Source organism: Triturus cristatus, chromosome 1_1, assembly GCF_964204655.1.
Source record: "Triturus cristatus chromosome 1_1, aTriCri1.1, whole genome shotgun sequence".
NCBI classification, from domain to species: Eukaryota; Metazoa; Chordata; class Amphibia; order Caudata; family Salamandridae; genus Triturus; species Triturus cristatus.
In genome coordinates this window covers 675,137,972-675,156,524 of record NC_140579.1, presented here as the reverse complement: position 1 = coordinate 675,156,524, position 18,553 = coordinate 675,137,972, and positions in this window count along the sequence as shown.

Sequence of the window (18,553 nt, the reverse complement as noted above, 5' to 3'; positions counted from 1 at the left end):
TAGCATTTGCCTCTCATCTGTGAGATATTGATTTGTGCTGAATGCTAACCATCACAGTTCAAGAAAACAAGCTGCCCCTTTCCTGCGAGTGCAAGTCTTACAGAACAAGAGCAACACAAATTAAATCTATGACAACAATTCCTGTGTGCAGACAGACTCATGGTGTGATTCTAGGCAGAAAACGATATTTGATTGGCAATTTCAAAGCACATTTACTACTGTGGTAGAGCAAGTAATAATTACTGTAACAGCCTGACACATTTTCCTTATAGTTTAGAGAGGCAGAAAAGAGCACATGTCCTAACAGCTACTAGAGACCATGAGTATGTGGAACCTTGGTGAGTGATTAGACTAGAGCAAAGGAAATGAGCCTTGGTGACGTTGAATGTGTTAGCGTTACACACTGCTATCTGAAATACCACACAGTGCTGCATAGTAAGCATGGGAGTGCAGGAGAAGCAGCTGGCTGTGTGCTAAGTGTGTGTTTCTGGAGACTGTGTATTGTCAGGTGCAAGAGAGATCTGCATGGACGCTTGCACAACTGCATGAAGACTGCAGAGATGTATGTGAGAGTACATGTGTGGTAAGGGTTAATTGGAGTTTTGAACATGTAGGAACTACCTCACCCATTGCAGGAGTGGAAGGAAAATCTACCATGTTGATTTCAAATGTGTTAGCATTTGCCTCTCATTTGTGAGATAGTGATTTGTGCTGAATGCTAACCATCACAGTTCAAGAAAACAAGCTGCCCCTTTCCTGCGAGTGCAAGTCTTACAGAACAAGAGCAACACAAATTAAATCTCTGACAACAATTCCTGTGTGCAGACAGACTCATGGTGTGATTCTAGGCAGAAAACGATATTTGATAGGCAATTTCAAAGCACATTTACTACTGTGGTAGAGCAAGTGATAATTACTGTAACAGCCTGACACATTTTCCTTATAGTTTAGAGAGGCAGAAAAGAGCACATGTCCTAACAGCTACTTGAGACCATGAGCATGTGGAACCTGGGTGAGTGATTAGACTAGAGCAAAGGAAATTAGCCTTGGTGACGTTGAATGTGTTAGCGATACACACTCCTATCTGAAATACCACACAGTGCTGAATAGTAACCATGGGAGTGCAGGAGAAGCAGCTGGCTGTGTGCTAAGAGTGTGTTTCTGGAGACTGTGTATTGTCAGGTGCAAGAGAGATCTGCATGGACGCTTGCACAACTGCATGAAGACTGCAGAGATGTATGTAAGAGTACATGTGTGGTAAGGGTTAATTGTTTTTTTGAACATGTAGGAACTACCTCACCCATTGCAGGAGTGGAAGGAAAATCTACCCTGTTGATTTCAAATGTGTTAGCATTTGCCTCTCATCTGTGAGATATTGATTTGTGCTGAATGCTAACATTCACAGTTCAAGAAAACAAGCTGCCCCTTTCCTGCGAGTGCAAGTCTTACAGAACAAGAGCAACACAAATTAAATCTCTGACAACAATTCCTGTGTGCAGACAGACTCATGGTGTGATTCTAGGCAGAAAACGATATTTGATTGGCAATTTCAAAGCACATTTACTACTGTGGTAGAGCAAGTGATAATTACTGTAACAGCCTGACACATTTTCCTTATAGTTTAGAGAGGCAGAAAAGAGCACATGTCCTAACAGCTACTAGAGACCATGAGTATGTGGAACCTTGGTGAGTGATTAGACTAGAGCAAAGGAAATGAGCCTTGGTGACATTGAATGTGTTAGCGTTACACACTGCTATCTGAAATACCAAACAGTGCTGCATAGTAAGCATGGGAGTGCAGGAGAAGCAGCTGGCTGTGTGCTAAGAGTGTGTTTCTGGAGACTGTGTATTGTCAGGTGCAAGAGAGATCTGCATGGACGCTTGCACAACTGCATGAAGACTGCAGAGATGTATGTGAGAGTACATGTGTGGTAAGGGTTTATTGGAGTTTTGAACATGTAGGAACTAACTCACCCATTGCAGGAGTGGAAGGAAAATCTACCATGTTGATTTCAAATGTATTAGCATTTGCCTCTCATTTGTGAGATAGTGATTTGTGCTGAATGCTAACCATCACAGTTCAAGAAAACAAGCTGCCCCTTTCCTGCGAGTGCAAGTCTTACAGAACAAGAGAAACACAAATTAAATCTCTGACAACAATTCCTGTGTGCAGACAGACTCATGGTGTGATTCTAGGCAGAAAACGATATTTGATTGGCAATTTCAAAGCACATTTACTACTGTGGTAGAGCAAGTGATAATTACTGTAACAGCCTGACACATTTTCCTTATAGTTTAGAGAGGCAGAAAAGAGCACATGTCCTAACAGCAACTTGAGACCATGAGCATGTGGAACCTGGGTGAGTGATTAGACTAGAGCAAAGGAAATTAGCCTTGGTGACATTGAATGTGTTAGCGATACACACTCCTATCTGAAATACCACACAGTGCTGAATAGTAAGCATGGGAGTGCAGGAGAAGCAGCTGGCTGTGTGCCAAGAGTGTGTTTCTGGAGACTGTGTATTGTCAGGTGCAAGAGAGATCTGCATGGACGCTTGCACAACTGCATGAAGACTGCAGAGATGTATGTAAGAGTACATGTGTGGTAAGGGTTAATTGGTTTTTTGAACATGTAGGAACTACCTCACCCATTGCAGGAGTGGAAGGAAAATCTACCCTGTTGATTTCAAATGTGTTAGCATTTGCCTCTCATCTGTGAGATATTGATTTGTGCTGAATGCTAACCATCACAGTTCAAGAAAACAAGCTGCCCCTTTCCTGCGAGTGCAAGTCTTACAGAACAAGAGCAACACAAATTAAATCTATGACAACAATTCCTGTGTGCAGACAGACTCATGGTGTGATTCTAGGCAGAAAACGATATTTGATTGGCAATTTCAAAGCACATTTACTACTGTGGTAGAGCAAGTGATAATTACTGTAACAGCCTGACACATTTTCCTTATAGTTTAGAGAGGCAGAAAAGAGCACATGTCCTAACAGCTACTAGAGACCATGAGTATGTGGAACCTTGGTGAGTGATTAGACTAGAGTAAAGGAAATGAGCCTTGGTGACGTTGAATGTGTTAGCGTTACACACTGCTATCTGAAATACCACACAGTGCTGCATAGTAAGCATGGGAGTGCAGGAGAAGCAGCTGGCTGTGTGCTAAGTGTGTGTTTCTGGAGACTGTGTATTGTCAGGTGCAAGAGAGATCTGCATGGACGCTTGCACAACTGCATGAAGACTGCAGAGATGTATGTGAGAGTACATATGTGGTAAGGGTTAATTGGAGTTTTGAACATGTAGGAACTACCTCACCCATTGCAGGAGTGGAAGGAAAATCTACCATGTTGATTTCAAATGTGTTAGCATTTGCCTCTCATTTGTGAGATAGTGATTTGTGCTGAATGCTAACCATCACAGTTCAAGAAAACAAGCTGCCCCTTTCCTGCGAGTGCAAGTCTTACAGAACAAGAGCAACACAAATTAAATCTCTGACAACAATTCCTGTGTGCAGACAGACTCATGGTGTGATTCTAGGCAGAAAACGATATTTGATTGGCAATTTCAAAGCACATTTACTACTGTGGTAGAGCAAGTGATAATTACTGTAACAGCCTGACACATTTTCCTTATAGTTTAGAGAGGCAGAAAAGAGAACATGTCCTAACAGCTACTTGAGACCATGAGCATGTGGAACCTGGGTGAGTGATTAGACTAGAGCAAAGGAAATTAGCCTTGGTGACGTTGAATGTGTTAGCGATACACACTCCTATCTGAAATACCACACAGTGCTGAATAGTAAGCATGGGAGTGCAGGAGAAGCAGCTGGCTGTGTGCTAAGAGTGTGTTTCTGGAGACTGTGTATTGTCAGGTGCAAGAGAGATCTGCATGGACGCTTGCACAACTGCATGAAGACTGCAGAGATGTATGTAAGAGTACATGTGTGGTAAGGGTTAATTGTTTTTTTGAACATGTAGGAACTACCTCACCCATTGCAGGAGTGGAAGGAAAATCTACCCTGTTGATTTAAAATGTGTTAGCATTTGCCTCTCATCTGTGAGATATTGATTTGTGCTGAATGCTAACATTCACAGTTCAAGAAAACAAGCTGCCCCTTTCCTGCGAGTGCAAGTCTTACAGAACAAGAGCAACACAAATTAAATCTCTGACAACAATTCCTGTGTGCAGACAGACTCATGGTGTGATTCTAGGCAGAAAACGATATTTGATTGGCAATTTCAAAGCACATTTACTACTGTGGTAGAGCAAGTGATAATTACTGTAACAGCCTGACACATTTTCCTTATAGTTTAGAGAGGCAGAAAATAGCACATGTCCTAACAGCTACTTGAGACCATGAGCATGTGGAACCTGGGTGAGTGATTAGACTAGAGCAAAGGAAATTAGCCTTGGTGACGTTGAATGTGTTAGCGATACACACTCCTATCTGAAATACCACACAGTGCTGAATAGTAAGCATGGGAGTGCAGGAGAAGCAGCTGGCTGTGTGCTAAGAGTGTGTTTCTGGAGACTGTGTATTGTCAGGTGCAAGAGAGATCTGCATGGACGCTTGCACAACTGCATGAAGACTGCAGAGATGTATGTAAGAGTACATGTGTGGTAAGGGTTAATTGTTTTTTTGAACATGTAGGAACTACCTCACCCATTGCAGGAGTGGAAGGAAAATCTACCCTGTTGATTTCAAATGTGTTAGCATTTGCCTCTCATCTGTGAGATATTGATTTGTGCTGAATGCTAACATTCACAGTTCAAGAAAACAAGCTGCCCCTTTCCTGCGAGTGCAAGTCTTACAGAACAAGAGCAACACAAATTAAATCTCTGACAACAATTCCTGTGTGCAGACAGACTCATGGTGTGATTCTAGGCAGAAAACGATATTTGATTGGCAATTTCAAAGCACATTTACTACTGTGGTAGAGCAAGTGATAATTACTGTAACAGCCTGACACATTTTCCTTATAGTTTAGAGAGGCAGAAAAGAGCACATGTCCTAACAGCTACTAGAGACCATGAGTATGTGGAACCTTGGTGAGTGATTAGACTAGAGCAAAGGAAATTAGCCTTGGTGACGTTGAATGTGTTAGCGTTACACACTGCTATCTGAAATACCACACAGTGCTGCATAGTAAGCATGGGAGTGCAGGAGAAGCAGCTGGCTGTGTGCTAAGAGTGTGTTTCTGGAGACTGTGTATTGTCAGGTGCAAGAGAGATCTGCATGGACGCTTGCACAACTGCATGAAGACTGTAGAGATGTATGTGAGAGTACATGTGTGGTAAGTGTTAATTGGAGTTTTGAACATGTAGGAACTACCTCACCCATTGCAGGAGTGGAAGGAAAATCTACCATGTTGATTTCAAATGTGTTAGCATTTGCCTCTCATTTGTGAGATAGTGATTTGTGCTGAATGCTAACCATCACAGTTCAAGAAAACAAGCTGCCCCTTTCCTGCGAGTGCAAGTCTTACAGAACAAGAGCAACACAAATTAAATCTATGACAACAATTCCTGTGTGCAGACAGACTCATGGTGTGATTCTAGGCAGAAAACGATATTTGATTGGCAATTTCAAAGCACATTTACTACTGTGGTAGAGCAAGTGATAATTACTGTAACAGCCTGACACATTTTCCTTATAGTTTAGAGAGTCAGAAAAGAGCACATGTCCTAACAGCTACTAGAGACCATGAGTATGTGGAACCTTGGTGAGTGATTAGACTAGAGCAAAGGAAATGAGCCTTGGTGACGTTGAATGTGTTAGCGTTACACACTGCTATCTGAAATACCACACAGTGCTGCATAGTAAGCATGGGAGTGCAGGAGAAGCAGCTGGCTGTGTGCTAAGAATGTGTTTCTGGAGACTGTGTATTGTCAGGTGCAAGAGAGATCTGCATGGACGCTTGCACAACTGCATGAAGACTGCAGAGATGTATGTGAGAGTACATGTGTGGTAAGGGTTAATTGGAGTTTTGAACATGTAGGAACTACCTCACCCATTGCAGGAGTGGAAGGAAAATCTACCATGTTGATTTCAAATGTGTTAGCATTTGCCTCTCATTTGTGAGATAGTGATTTGTGCTGAATGCTAACCATCACAGTTCAAGAAAACAAGCTGCCCCTTTCCTGCGAGTGCAAGTCTTACAGAACAAGAGCAACACAAATTAAATCTCTGACAACAATTCCTGTGTGCAGACAGACTCATGGTGTGATTCTAGGCAGAAAACGATATTTGATTGGCAATTTCAAAGCACATTTACTACTGTGGTAGAGCAAGTGATAATTACTGTAACAGCCTGACACATTTTCCTTATAGTTTAGAGAGGCAGAAAAGAGCACATGTCCTAACAGCTACTTGAGACCATGAGCATGTGGAACCTGGGTGAGTGATTAGACTAGAGCAAAGGAAATTAGCCTTGGTGACGTTGAATGTGTTAGCGATACACACTCCTATCTGAAATACCACACAGTGCTGAATAGTAACCATGGGAGTGCAGGAGAAGCAGCTGGCTGTGTGCTAAGAGTGTGTTTCTGGAGACTGTGTATTGTCAGGTGCAAGAGAGATCTGCATGGACGCTTGCACAACTGCATGAAGACTGCAGAGATGTATGTAAGAGTACATGTGTGGTAAGGGTTAATTGTTTTTTTGAACATGTAGGAACTACCTCACCCATTGCAGGAGTGGAAGGAAAATCTACCCTGTTGATTTCAAATGTGTTAGCATTTGCCTCTCATCTGTGAGATATTGATTTGTGCTGAATGCTAACATTCACAGTTCAAGAAAACAAGCTGCCCCTTTCCTGCGAGTGCAAGTCTTACAGAACAAGAGCAACACAAATTAAATCTCTGACAACAATTCCTGTGTGCAGACAGACTCATGGTGTGATTCTAGGCAGAAAACGATATTTGATTGGCAATTTCAAAGCACATTTACTACTGTGGTAGAGCAAGTGATAATTACTGTAACAGCCTGACACATTTTCCTTATAGTTTAGAGAGGCAGAAAAGAGCACATGTCCTAACAGCAACTAGAGACCATGAGTATGTGGAACCTTGGTGAGTGATTAGACTAGAGCAAAGGAAATGAGCCTTGGTGACATTGAATGTGTTAGCGTTACACACTGCTATCTGAAATACCAAACAGTGCTGCATAGTAAGCATGGGAGTGCAGGAGAAGCAGCTGGCTGTGTGCTAAGAGTGTGTTTCTGGAGACTGTGTATTGTCAGGTGCAAGAGAGATCTGCATGGACGCTTGCACAACTGCATGAAGACTGCAGAGATGTATGTGAGAGTACATGTGTGGTAAGGGTTAATTGGAGTTTTGAACATGTAGGAACTAACTCACCCATTGCAGGAGTGGAAGGAAAATCTACCATGTTGATTTCAAATGTATTAGCATTTGCCTCTCATTTGTGAGATAGTGATTTGTGCTGAATGCTAACCATCACAGTTCAAGAAAACAAGCTGCCCCTTTCCTGCGAGTGCAAGTCTTACAGAACAAGAGAAACACAAATTAAATCTCTGACAACAATTCCTGTGTGCAGACAGACTCATGGTGTGATTCTAGGCAGAAAACGATATTTGATTGGCAATTTCAAAGCACATTTACTACTGTGGTAGAGCAAGTGATAATTACTGTAACAGCCTGACACATTTTCCTTATAGTTTAGAGAGGCAGAAAAGAGCACATGTCCTAACAGCAACTTGACACCATGAGCATGTGGAACCTGGGTGAGTGATTAGACTAGAGCAAAGGAAATTAGCCTTGGTGACATTGAATGTGTTAGCGATACACACTCCTATCTGAAATACCACACAGTGCTGAATAGTAAGCATGGGAGTGCAGGAGAAGCAGCTGGCTGTGTGCCAAGAGTGTGTTTCTGGAGACTGTGTATTGTCAGGTGCAAGAGAGATCTGCATGGACGCTTGCACAACTGCATGAAGACTGCAGAGATGTATGTAAGAGTACATGTGTGGTAAGGGTTAATTGGTTTTTTGAACATGTAGGAACTACCTCACCCATTGCAGGAGTGGAAGGAAAATCTACCCTGTTGATTTCAAATGTGTTAGCATTTGCCTCTCATCTGTGAGATATTGATTTGTGCTGAATGCTAACCATCACAGTTCAAGAAAACAAGCTGCCCCTTTCCTGCGAGTGCAAGTCTTACAGAACAAGAGCAACACAAATTAAATCTATGACAACAATTCCTGTGTGCAGACAGACTCATGGTGTGATTCTAGGCAGAAAACGATATTTGATTGGCAATTTCAAAGCACATTTACTACTGTGGTAGAGCAAGTGATAATTACTGTAACAGCCTGACACATTTTCCTTATAGTTTAGAGAGGCAGAAAAGAGCACATGTCCTAACAGCTACTAGAGACCATGAGTATGTGGAACCTTGGTGAGTGATTAGACTAGAGCAAAGGAAATGAGCCTTGGTGACGTTGAATGTGTTAGCGTTACACACTGCTATCTGAAATACCACACAGTGCTGCATAGTAAGCATGGGAGTGCAGGAGAAGCAGCTGGCTGTGTGCTAAGTGTGTGTTTCTGGAGACTGTGTATTGTCAGGTGCAAGAGAGATCTGCATGGACGCTTGCACAACTGCATGAAGACTGCAGAGATGTATGTGAGAGTACATGTGTGGTAAGGGTTAATTGGAGTTTTGAACATGTAGGAACTACCTCACCCATTGCAGGAGTGGAAGAAAAATCTACCATGTTGATTTCAAATGTGTTAGCATTTGCCTCTCATTTGTGAGATAGTGATTTGTGCTGAATGCTAACCATCACAGTTCAAGAAAACAAGCTGCCCCTTTCCTGCGAGTGCAAGTCTTACAGAACAAGAGCAACACAAATTAAATCTCTGACAACAATTCCTGTGTGCAGACAGACTCATGGTGTGATTCTAGGCAGAAAACGATATTTGATTGGCAATTTCAAAGCACATTTACTACTGTGGTAGAGCAAGTGATAATTACTGTAACAGCCTGACACATTTTCCTTATAGTTTAGAGAGGCAGAAAAGAGCACATGTCCTAACAGCTACTTGAGACCATGAGCATGTGGAACCTGGGTGAGTGATTAGACTAGAGCAAAGGAAATTAGCCTTGGTGACGTTGAATGTGTTAGCTATACACACTCCTATCTGAAATACCACACAGTGCTGAATAGTAACCATGGGAGTGCAGGAGAAGCAGCTGGCTGTGTGCTAAGAGTGTGTTTCTGGAGACTGTGTATTGTCAGGTGCAAGAGAGATCTGCATGGACGCTTGCACAACTGCATGAAGACTGCAGAGATGTATGTAAGAGTACATGTGTGGTAAGGGTTAATTGTTTTTTTGAACATGTAGGAACTACCTCACCCATTGCAGGAGTGGAAGGAAAATCTACCCTGTTGATTTCAAATGTGTTAGCATTTGCCTCTCATCTGTGAGATATTGATTTGTGCTGAATGCTAACATTCACAGTTCAAGAAAACAAGCTGCCCCTTTCCTGCGAGTGCAAGTCTTACAGAACAAGAGCAACACAAATTAAATCTCTGACAACAATTCCTGTGTGCAGACAGACTCATGGTGTGATTCTAGGCAGAAAACGATATTTGATTGGCAATTTCAAAGCACATTTACTACTGTGGTAGAGCAAGTGATAATTACTGTAACAGCCTGACACATTTTCCTTATAGTTTAGAGAGGCAGAAAAGAGCACATGTCCTAACAGCAACTAGAGACCATGAGTATGTGGAACCTTGGTGAGTGATTAGACTAGAGCAAAGGAAATGAGCCTTGGTGACATTGAATGTGTTAGCGTTACACACTGCTATCTGAAATACCAAACAGTGCTGCATAGTAAGCATGGGAGTGCAGGAGAAGCAGCTGGCTGTGTGCTAAGAGTGTGTTTCTGGAGACTGTGTATTGTCAGGTGCAAGAGAGATCTGCATGGACGCTTGCACAACTGCATGAAGACTGCAGAGATGTATGTGAGAGTACATGTGTGGTAAGGGTTTATTGGAGTTTTGAACATGTAGGAACTAACTCACCCATTGCAGGAGTGGAAGGAAAATCTACCATGTTGATTTCAAATGTATTAGCATTTGCCTCTCATTTGTGAGATAGTGATTTGTGCTGAATGCTAACCATCACAGTTCAAGAAAACAAGCTGCCCCTTTCCTGCGAGTGCAAGTCTTACAGAACAAGAGAAACACAAATTAAATCTCTGACAACAATTCCTGTGTGCAGACAGACTCATGGTGTGATTCTAGGCAGAAAACGATATTTGATTGGCAATTTCAAAGCACATTTACTACTGTGGTAGAGCAAGTGATAATTACTGTAACAGCCTGACACATTTTCCTTATAGTTTAGAGAGGCAGAAAAGAGCACATGTCCTAACAGCAACTTGAGACCATGAGCATGTGGAACCTGGGTGAGTGATTAGACTAGAGCAAAGGAAATTAGCCTTGGTGACATTGAATGTGTTAGCGATACACACTCCTATCTGAAATACCACACAGTGCTGAATAGTAAGCATGGGAGTGCAGGAGAAGCAGCTGGCTGTGTGCCAAGAGTGTGTTTCTGGAGACTGTGTATTGTCAGGTGCAAGAGAGATCTGCATGGACGCTTGCACAACTGCATGAAGACTGCAGAGATGTATGTAAGAGTACATGTGTGGTAAGGGTTAATTGGTTTTTTGAACATGTAGGAACTACCTCACCCATTGCAGGAGTGGAAGGAAAATCTACCCTGTTGATTTCAAATGTGTTAGCATTTGCCTCTCATCTGTGAGATATTGATTTGTGCTGAATGCTAACCATCACAGTTCAAGAAAACAAGCTGCCCCTTTCCTGCGAGTGCAAGTCTTACAGAACAAGAGCAACACAAATTAAATCTATGACAACAATTCCTGTGTGCAGACAGACTCATGGTGTGATTCTAGGCAGAAAACGATATTTGATTGGCAATTTCAAAGCATATTTACTACTGTGGTAGAGCAAGTGATAATTACTGTAACAGCCTGACACATTTTCCTTATAGTTTAGAGAGGCAGAAAAGAGCACATGTCCTAACAGCTACTAGAGACCATGAGTATGTGGAACCTTGGTGAGTGATTAGACTAGAGCAAAGGAAATGAGCCTTGGTGACGTTGAATGTGTTAGCGTTACACACTGCTATCTGAAATACCACACAGTGCTGCATAGTAAGCATGGAAGTGCAGGAGAAGCAGCTGGCTGTGTGCTAAGTGTGTGTTTCTGGAGACTGTGTATTGTCAGGTGCAAGAGAGATCTGCATGGACGCTTGCACAACTGCATGAAGACTGCAGAGATGTATGTGAGAGTACATATGTGGTAAGGGTTAATTGGAGTTTTGAACATGTAGGAACTACCTCACCCATTGCAGGAGTGGAAGGAAAATCTACCATGTTGATTTCAAATGTGTTAGCATTTGCCTCTCATTTGTGAGATAGTGATTTGTGCTGAATGCTAACCATCACAGTTCAAGAAAACAAGCTGCCCCTTTCCTGCGAGTGCAAGTCTTACAGAACAAGTGCAACACAAATTAAATCTCTGACAACAATTCCTGTGTGCAGACAGACTCATGGTGTGATTCTAGGCAGAAAACGATATTTGATTGGCAATTTCAAAGCACATTTACTACTGTGGTAGAGCAAGTGATAATTACTGTAACAGCCTGACACATTTTCCTTATAGTTTAGAGAGGCAGAAAAGAGAACATGTCCTAACAGCTACTTGAGACCATGAGCATGTGGAACCTGGGTGAGTGATTAGACTAGAGCAAAGGAAATTAGCCTTGGTGACGTTGAATGTGTTAGCGATACACACTCCTATCTGAAATACCACACAGTGCTGAATAGTAAGCATGGGAGTGCAGGAGAAGCAGCTGGCTGTGTGCTAAGAGTGTGTTTCTGGAGACTGTGTATCGTCAGGTGCAAGAGAGATCTGCATGGACGCTTGCACAACTGCATGAAGACTGCAGAGATGTATGTAAGAGTACATGTGTGGTAAGGGTTAATTGTTTTTTTGAACATGTAGGAACTACCTCACCCATTGCAGGAGTGGAAGGAAAATCTACCCTGTTGATTTAAAATGTGTTAGCATTTGCCTCTCATCTGTGAGATATTGATTTGTGCTGAATGCTAACATTCACAGTTCAAGAAAACAAGCTGCCCCTTTCCTGCGAGTGCAAGTCTTACAGAACAAGAGCAACACAAATTAAATCTCTGACAACAATTCCTGTGTGCAGACAGACTCATGGTGTGATTCTAGGCAGAAAACGATATTTGATTGGCAATTTCAAAGCACATTTACTACTGTGGTAGAGCAAGTGATAATTACTGTAACAGCCTGACACATTTTCCTTATAGTTTAGAGAGGCAGAAAATAGCACATGTCCTAACAGCTACTTGAGACCATGAGCATGTGGAACCTGGGTGAGTGATTAGACTAGAGCAAAGGAAATTAGCCTTGGTGACGTTGAATGTGTTAGCGATACACACTCCTATCTGAAATACCACACAGTGCTGAATAGTAAGCATGGGAGTGCAGGAGAAGCAGCTGGCTGTGTGCTAAGAGTGTGTTTCTGGAGACTGTGTATTGTCAGGTGCAAGAGAGATCTGCATGGACGCTTGCACAACTGCATGAAGACTGCAGAGATGTATGTAAGAGTACATGTGTGGTAAGGGTTAATTGTTTTTTTGAACATGTAGGAACTACCTCACCCATTGCAGGAGTGGAAGGAAAATCTACCCTGTTGATTTCAAATGTGTTAGCATTTGCCTCTCATCTGTGAGATATTGATTTGTGCTGAATGCTAACATTCACAGTTCAAGAAAACAAGCTGCCCCTTTCCTGCGAGTGCAAGTCTTACAGAACAAGAGCAACACAAATTAAATCTCTGACAACAATTCCTGTGTGCAGACAGACTCATGGTGTGATTCTAGGCAGAAAACGATATTTGATTGGCAATTTCAAAGCACATTTACTACTGTGGTAGAGCAAGTGATAATTACTGTAACAGCCTGACACATTTTCCTTATAGTTTAGAGAGGCAGAAAAGAGCACATGTCCTAACAGCAACTTGAGACCATGAGCATGTGGAACCTGGGTGAGTGATTAGACTAAAGCAAAGGAAATTAGCCTTGGTGACATTGAATGTGTTAGCGATACACACTCCTATCTGAAATACCACACAGTGCTGAATAGTAAGCATGGGAGTGCAGGAGAAGCAGCAGGCTGTGTGCCAAGAGTGTGTTTCTGGAGACTGTGTATTGTCAGGTGCAAGAGAGATCTGCATGGACGCTTGCACAACTGCATGAAGACTGCAGAGATGTATGTGAGAGTACATGTGTGGTAAGGGTTAATTGGAGTTTTGAACATGTAGGAACTAACTCACCCATTGCAGGAGTGGAAGGAAAATCTACCATGTTGATTTCAAATGTATTAGCATTTGCCTCTCATTTGTGAGATAGTGATTTGTGCTGAATGCTAACCATCACAGTTCAAGAAAACAAGCTGCCTCTTTCCTGCGAGTGCAAGTCTTACAGAACAAGAGAAACACAAATTAAATCTCTGACAACAATTCCTGTGTGCAGACAGACTCATGGTGTGATTCTAGGCAGAAAACGATATTTGATTGGCAATTTCAAAGCACATTTACTACTGTGGTAGAGCAAGTGATAATTACTGTAACAGCCTGACACATTTTCCTTATAGTTTAGAGAGGCAGAAAAGAGCACATGTCCTAACAGCAACTTGAGACCATGAGCATGTGGAACCTGGGTGAGTGATTAGACTAGAGCAAAGGAAATTAGCCTTGGTGACATTGAATGTGTTAGCGATACACACTCCTATCTGAAATACCACACAGTGCTGAATAGTAAGCATGGGAGTGCAGGAGAAGCAGCTGGCTGTGTGCCAAGAGTGTGTTTCTGGAGACTGTGTATTGTCAGGTGCAAGAGAGATCTGCATGGACGCTTGCACAACTGCATGAAGACTGCAGAGATGTATGTAAGAGTACATGTGTGGTAAGGGTTAATTGGTTTTTTGAACATGTATGAACTACCTCACCCATTGCAGGAGTGGAAGGAAAATCTACCCTGTTGATTTCAAATGTGTTAGCATTTGCCTCTCATCTGTGAGATATTGATTTGTGCTGAATGCTAACCATCACAGTTCAAGAAAACAAGCTGCCCCTTTCCTGCGAGTGCAAGTCTTACAGAACAAGAGCAACACAAATTAAATCTCTGACAACAATTCCTGTGTGCAGACAGACTCATGGTGTGATTCTAGGCAGAAAACGATATTTGATTGGCAATTTCAAAGCACATTTACTACTGTGGTAGAGCAAGTGATCATTACTGTAACAGCCTGCCACATTTTCCTTATAGTTTAGAGAGGCAGAAAAGAGCACATGACCTAACAGCTACTAGAGACAATGAGTATGTGGAACCTTGGTGAGTGATTAGACTAGAGCAAAGGAAATGAGCCTTGGTGACGTTGAATGTGTTAGCGTTACACACTGCTATCTGAAATACCACACAGTGCTGCATAGTAAGCATGGGAGTGCAGGAGAAGCAGCTGGCTGTGTGCTAAGAGTGTGTTTCTGGAGACTGTGTATTGTCAGGTGCAAGAGAGATCTGCATGGACGCTTGCACAACTGCATGAAGACTGCAGAGATGTATGTGAGAGTACATGTGTGGTAAGGGTTAATTGGAGTTTTGAACATGTAGGAACTACCTCACCCATTGCAGGAGTGGAAGGAAAATCTACCATGTTGATTTCAAATGTGTTAGCATTTGCCTCTCATTTGTGAGATAGTGATTTGTGCTGAATGCTAACCATCACAGTTCAAGAAAACAAGCTGCCCCTTTCCTGCGAGTGCAAATCTTACAGAACAAGAGCAACACAAATTAAATCTCTGACAACAATTCCTGTGTGCAGACAGACTCATGGTGTGATTCTAGGCAGAAAACGATATTTGATTGGCAATTTCAAAGCACATTTACTACTGTGGTAGAGCAAGTGATAATTACTGTAACAGCCTGACACATTTTGATTATAGTTTAGAGAGGCAGAAAAGAGCACATGTCCTAACAGCTACTTGAGACCATGAGCATGTGGAACCTGGGTGAGTGATTAGACTAGAGCAAAGGAAATGAGCCTTGGTGACGTTGAATGTGTTAGCGATACACACTCCTATCTGAAATACCACACAGTGCTGAATAGTAAGCATGGGAGTGCAGGAGAAGCAGCTGGCTGTGTGCTAAGAGTGTGTTTCTGGAGACTGTGTATTGTCAGGTGCAAGAGAGATCTGCATGGACGCTTGCACAACTGCATGAAGACTGCAGAGATGTATGTAAGAGTACATGTGTGGTAAGGGTTAATTGGAGTTTTGAACATGTAGGAACTACCTCACCCATTGCAGGAGTGGAAGAAAAATCTACCCTGTTGATTTCAAATGTGTTAGCATTTGCCTCTCATCTGTGAGATATTGATTTGTGCTGAATGCTAACCATCACAGTTCAAGAAAACAAGCTGCCCCTTTCCTGCGAGTGCAAGTCTTACAGAACAAGAGCAACGCAAATTAAATCTCTGACAACAATTCCTGTGTGCAGACAGACTCATGTGTGATTCTAGGCAGAAAACGATATTTGATTGGCAATTTCAAAGCACATTTACTACTGTGGTAGAGCAAGTGATAATTACTGTAACAGCCTGACACATTTTCCTTATAGTTTAGAGAGGCAGAAAAGAGCACATGTCCTAACAGCTACTAGAGACCATGAGTATGTGGAACCTTGGTGAGTGATTAGACTAGAGCAAAGGAAATGAGCCTTGGTGACGTTGAATGTGTTAGCGTTACACACTGCTATCTGAAATACCACACAGTGCTGCATAGTAAGCATGGGAGTGCAGGAGAAGCAGCTGGCTGTGTGCTAAGAGTGTGTTTCCGGAGACTGTGTATTGTCAGGTGCAAGAGAGATCTGCATGGACGCTTGCACAACTGCATGAAGACTGCAGAGATGTATGTGAGAGTACATGTGTGGTAAGGGTTAATTGGAGTTTTGAACATGTAGGAACTACCTCACCCATTGCAGGAGTGGAAGGAAAATCTACCATGTTGATTTCAAATGTGTTAGCATTTGCCTCTCATTTGTGAGATAGTGATTTGTGCTGAATGCTAACCATCACAGTTCAAGAAAACAAGCTGCCCCTTTCCTGCGAGTGCAAGTCTTACAGAACAAGAGCAACACAAATTAAATCTATGACAACAATTCCTGTGTGCAGACAGACTCATGGTGTGATTCTAGGCAGAAAACGATATTTGATTGGCAATTTCAAAGCACATTTACTACTGTGGTAGAGCAAGTGATAATTACTGTAACAGCCTGACACATTTTCCTTATAGTTTAGAGAGGCAGAAAAGAGCACATGTCCTAACAGCTACTAGAGACCATGAGTATGTGGAACCTTGGTGAGTGATTAGACTAGAGCAAAGGAAATGAGCCTTGGTGACGTTGAATGTGTTAGCGTTACACACTGCTATCTGAAATACCACACAGTGCTGCATAGTAAGCATGGGAGTGCAGGAGAAGCAGCTGGCTGTGTGCTAAGAGTGTGTTTCTGGAGACTGTGTATTGTCAGGTGCAAGAGAGATCTGCATGGACGCTTGCACAACTGCATGAAGACTGCAGAGATGTATGTGAGAGTACATGTGTGGTAAGGGTTAATTGGAGTTTTGAACATGTAGGAACTACCTCACCCATTGTAGGAGTGGAAGGAAAATCTACCATGTTGATTTCAAATGTGTTAGCATTTGCCTCTCATTTGTGAGATAGTGATTTGTGCTGAATGCTAACCATCACAGTTCAAGAAAACAAGCTGCCCCTTTCCTGCGAGTGCAAGTCTTACAGAACAAGAGCAACACAAATTAAATCTATGACAACAATTCCTGTGTGCAGACAGACTCATGGTGTGATTCTAGGCAGAAAACGATATTTGATTGGCAATTTCAAAGCACATTTACTACTGTGGTAGAGCAAGTGATAATTACTGTAACAGCCTGACACATTTTCCTTATAGTTTAGAGAGGCAGAAAAGAGCACATGTCCTAACAGCTACTAGAGACCATGAGTATGTGGAACCTTGGTGAGTGATTAGACTAGAGCAAAGGAAATGAGCCATGGTGACGTTGAATGTGTTAGCGTTACACACTGCTATCTGAAATACCACACAGTGCTGCATAGTAAGCATGGGAGTGCAGGAGAAGCAGCTGGCTGTGTGCTAAGAGTGTGTTTCTGGAGACTGTGTATTGTCAGGTGCAAGAGAGATCTGCATGGACGCTTGCACAACTGCATGAAGACTGCAGAGATGTATGTGAGAGTACATGTGTGGTAAGGGTTAATTGTTTTTTTGAACATGTAGGAACTACCTCACCCATTGCAGGAGTGGAAGGAAAATCTACCCTGTTGATTTCAAATGTGTTAGCATTTGCCTCTCATTTGTGAGATAGTGATTTGTGCTGAATGCTAACCATCACAGTTCAAGAAAACAAGCTGCCCCTTTCCTGCGAGTGCAAGTCTTACAGAACAAGAGCAACACAAATTAAATCTCTGACAACAATTCCTGTGTGCAGACAGACTCATGGTGTGATTCTAGGCAGAAAACGATATTTGATTGGCAATTTCAAAGCACATTTACTACTGTGGTAGAGCAAGTGATAATTACTGTAACAGCCTGACACATTTTCCTTATAGTTTAGAGAGGCAGAAAAGAGCACATGTCCTAACAGCAACTTGAGACCATGAGCATGTGGAACCTGGGTGAGTGATTAGACTAGAGCAAAGGAAATTAGCCTTGGTGACGTTGAATGTGTTAGTGATACACACTCCTATCTGAAATACCACACAGTGCTGAATAGTAAGCATGGGAGTGCAGGAGAAGCAGCTGGCTGTGTGCCAAGAGTGTGTTTCTGGAGACTGTGTATTGTCAGGTGCAAGAGAGATCTGCATGGACGCTTGCACAACTGCATGAAGACTGCAGAGATGAATGTAAGAGTACATGTGTGGTAAGGGTTAATTGGTTTTTTGAACATGTAGGAACTACCTCACCCATTGCAGGAGTGGAAGGAAAATCTACCCTGTTGATTTCAAATGTGTTAGCATTTGCCTCTCATCTGTGAGATATTGATTTGTGCTGAATGCTAACCATCAGTTCAAGAAAACAAACTGCCCCTTTCCTGCGAGTGCAAGTCTTACAGAACAAGAGCAACACAAATTAAATCTCTGACAACAATTCCTGTGTGAATACAGACTCAAGGTGTGATTCTAGGCAGAAAACGATATTTGATTGGCAATTTCAAAGCACATTTACTACTGTGGTAGAGCAAGTGATAATTACTGTAATAGCCTGACACATTTTCCTTATAGTTTAGAGAGGCAGAAAAGAGCACATGTCCTAACAGCTACTAGAGACAATGAGTATGTGGAACCTTGGTGAGTGATTAGACTAGAGC